Raw genomic sequence first — 4,172 nt, forward strand, 5'->3', positions numbered from 1 at the left:
CAAAGAGTGATCGATTTTTTATTAACTGCTCACAACCTCCATACATACTTCATCAGACCCAGAACATCCCACACACATCTTAAAGTGGCATGCTAGGGAATAAACTAAAGTAAAGATCCATATACACAAGATACCATGGTGATCTCAGGTCAAAGGATCACTTGCACCACTCCCACTGGAGAACCATCTGTTGACATGCTGTAAGGCTCCATCAGATGTTCTTCCTGTGGATCAGTTCAATGAACTCATTCTCTAATGAGCACCTACATCCTTGTATTAGTGTCACCACACAAATGATTGAGAGATCAATCATCCTTTCCATTGAGTATACATAAGATGTACTAGTCTTACTGACATCATGAATCTCCGACTCGATGATCTAATGACTGAAAATATTTTAGATTGAGGCTATCAAGATTTTAGGTCTCACTGGCATGCTCTCATTATGGTCCTAAAATTATTGCCCTAATCTATAGGATTTATTATAATCATAAAAATATGATGCAGCAAATGATAAAACACAATATCTTATGAATAAAATAATTAATGTTATGCTAATGAGTAGGAAGATAACATAAGAAAGTTTCTATCGTATCACCCATGTGATTGACTTATAGGACATTATTCTTTCAAGTTCGAGCTTCTCAAGCTCCTCTAGGTCCTTGATCATTGTCATACAATATTTGTGAACCGACTGCCCTTTGTACATCTCATATTGAAGAGCTCTTGGAGACTTTAAAATATGCAGTGCATCTCTTCTCACCATACAACTCTTGTAGGTGAGAGTGATCATGGCCCTGACAGTAGGCATATACTTTTGCTGGCTCTACAACTTGTTTGACGTGGAAGCCAGCATATAGCACTTAACCCGACTGTCATCATTCGTCCATTTATCAAATACTGCTCTTTGCTCAGCACTAGGATAGTTTGGTAACATTGGAGGGTCTTAGTCAAGTACTTCTCCTAATTTTTTAGATATCAAGACAATCTTGAGATTTCTGAGTCAATCTTACAAATTGATTCCAGTTAAATGATTGGACTCAAGGATGCGGGTTAAAATGTTCGAAACTGACATGATTTAACTATGAGATTAAAAGTTAGATATTTATACTTAAATTTTATATTTGCTCTATAGATTTTAAGAAGCAAATAGGCTCTCACTATTTTTTTGGATCCCTATACTCCCTAGGTGGAGAAGTGAAAATCCTAACATGACAACTGGATTCTAGTGGGTGCTATGATCCCATCAATATCATGTACCTCATCTAATAGTTATTGAAACACATACATCAATGCGTGGACAACTTCTTGTCCAGATGCTTCTCTAAGCATGTTGCAGCGATTTGGTCTCTAAGTCATGTGGGCTCGCCTAATAGTTATTGACCATACTTTTTAGTTAAACCCGACCTATCGTTCACAAGCAGATGTAAAGCCGTCATTGGGTCTCTCACCTAACATTTATTGAGCCCAACCCTATTCTTACCCTGAAGCAACTCTTGGCTAATAGAGTGGTTGTGTGTTCCTGGTACAATTAGATTACTGTGACTAATCAAGAATAATCAATACCAGTAGCACGTCCACATATCTACAATGGTGAAACATCTCTAGATTTAATATTCATGGGGAGATTAGGCTCAGGTCTTATCTAATCAGTCATCACATGATTGATCTAATTGGCATGGGCTAAACCAAAATGCCAAGCAATTGTTAAACATAATCTTCCAAAATAGTCAGGTAATTGAGATCGATAGAAAGGTATGCCATACTTGCTTTAGAAATCAAATAAATTAACCTGATAGGTAGCTCCCAATTACAAATCACCGATCGAGATTTGTCTTAGATTCCAAATTGGTGAATTGGTTTCAAATCAGTTAGCTAGGCAAATTGGATTCCAATCATAGAGCCGAATTAGGTTCTTAGGTTAATTAATTCTACATATAAGATTTAATTAACTCGATCAATAATTATTGTATGATCTAAAGCTCAATTGATCTAATTCTAATCAATACTTAACTCTATTTGATCAATCACTAAATCGATTTAGACTGATTATGTTTAAATCAAAATCTTAGGTGTAATCTAATTACATGACCTAATTTAATCTTTCCATGCCCAAACCCTTATGCACAAACATAAATTTCAGATCTTAAAATTAAATTTCAGATCTAAACTCTTTACATGAAAGATAAGTTTTCAATCTTGAAACTAATTTTTAGATTCAAACATACAAACATATATCTCATATATGCATGAAAATTTAGATCTAAACTAAATTCAGATCTTAACATGATAATATATATCTAATATATATTTCATAAATCATATTAACTAATTTTTAGACCTTAATATACAATCATACATCTTATATATGAATCATAAATCAAATCTAAATAAATTTTCAGATTTATACATGCATCCATATATCACATACACGAATTGAAAAACGATCTAGAATAATTTTTAGATCTACACATGCCTTTATATATCATATATATGAATTAGAAATTAGATATAAAATAATTTTTAGATTTGAATCAAACATCCATACTTCTCATATATTAGAAAAAATCAAATTTTAAAATCTTTTTCAAAACATATGTATCAATTTCATGTATATGAAACCCGTGGCTCTAATACCACTATTGAATTTTCGTAGGATGTGCATGCATGTAGATTTCAAAACTTTTTTTTAAAATAATACAGTAGAATAGAAGATTAAAATTTCTTTTAATCTAGAATATGCATGCATAAAAATAAAGCACATAGGATCGAGTTCATATGCAGAAATTAATATATGCTGATTTTATGCTGAAATTAAATATATGATCGAATCACATACCTATTTCGTTAATTTCTTCTTCAAATCTAGATCTGAAAGAAGATAGGTTCTACCTTAGCTACATAAATATATGACCTCTATGGATATCTACTCAGGATCAGTTTGGATTGATCCTCATTGGTATAGATCTTTCTTCTCCAAGAATGATCTTCCTATGAATCTAAACCAAGTCTGGATCTTTTGATCAACTCTTGATCTCTCCTTAATCTTTTTTTTCTCTTCTTCTTTTTGATCTTTTCTTTTTTGATCCTTGAAGCAACCAAGATCAGCAATCAGCAAGAAAGAGGAGATGCCCAAGCTTCTTGGGCATTGGAAGATGGTGGACATCCAAGCTTCTTGGGTGTTGGTCATGGGGGGCTGTTTTGTGGCTAAGCGCAATCTAAAATTTTGATACAAAACTCTTAGGGGAGGCCATCTTAAATAGAGGAGCAATTGGACTCCTAATGAAAACTAAATCAGCCACTTAATATAAGTCCTAATCGCATTAGGGCTTCTTATTATCCCCACTCTATGACCATGCCTAGGTGAAACAAGGGGGCGCCAACCCTTGGTATCCTCTAGGGTTCTCTCTCACATGCCATAGGGAAGAGGTGGTGCACCTCTCCCTTACCATTCATGCCATCATCATGTGGGTGCACCCAACTTGATCAAATCAAGTGGTGCCCTAATTGATTTAATTTCAGAAATCAATTAGGAATTAGACTCCTGATATATATGATCCAAAACTCTAGGCACCCAACATTTGGAGCCCAGTGAATCTAATTCATTTAGATTTTTAGCAGATAATTAACTCGAATTAAGTTTTATCAAATAAATAATTCAGGTTTAAAGAGAAATTGGGTTCAATCTTGTGCTAGCAAGGTCATCTTGAACCCAATAGAATTTTTCTAACCCAATTGAGACTTTATAAGTCCAATTGATTAATCCAGATCCAATCTCTTTGTTGTATGACGTCATACATTCAATAATACTATAATAGAGATCATGGTATATATCACTACTTGACAGAATTGAAACTCTATTATAGTAGTGATATATACTATGATCTCTATTATATTATTATTGAAACTCTTTTCAATAGGTCGGAATGATTTCACTCTAACTTAATAAGGATCATCGATCCTAACGATCCTAGTGAACTCTCACAATCTACTAGTGACATTTGACAGTATATAGTGGTAACCCAACAGAATCGAAAAAGAATCTCTATGTATAGTTTTCATGTGATTCAATCTCTTTATCATGAGTCCGGACTAGATGACAAGTCATGGATAAATCATCAAATTTTAACATCAGTTATATGATAGATTCAATTAGCTCCAATCCAATTGTG

Source organism: Elaeis guineensis, chromosome 14, assembly GCF_000442705.2.
Source record: "Elaeis guineensis isolate ETL-2024a chromosome 14, EG11, whole genome shotgun sequence".
In the NCBI taxonomy this organism is placed as follows: domain Eukaryota; kingdom Viridiplantae; phylum Streptophyta; class Magnoliopsida; order Arecales; family Arecaceae; genus Elaeis; species Elaeis guineensis.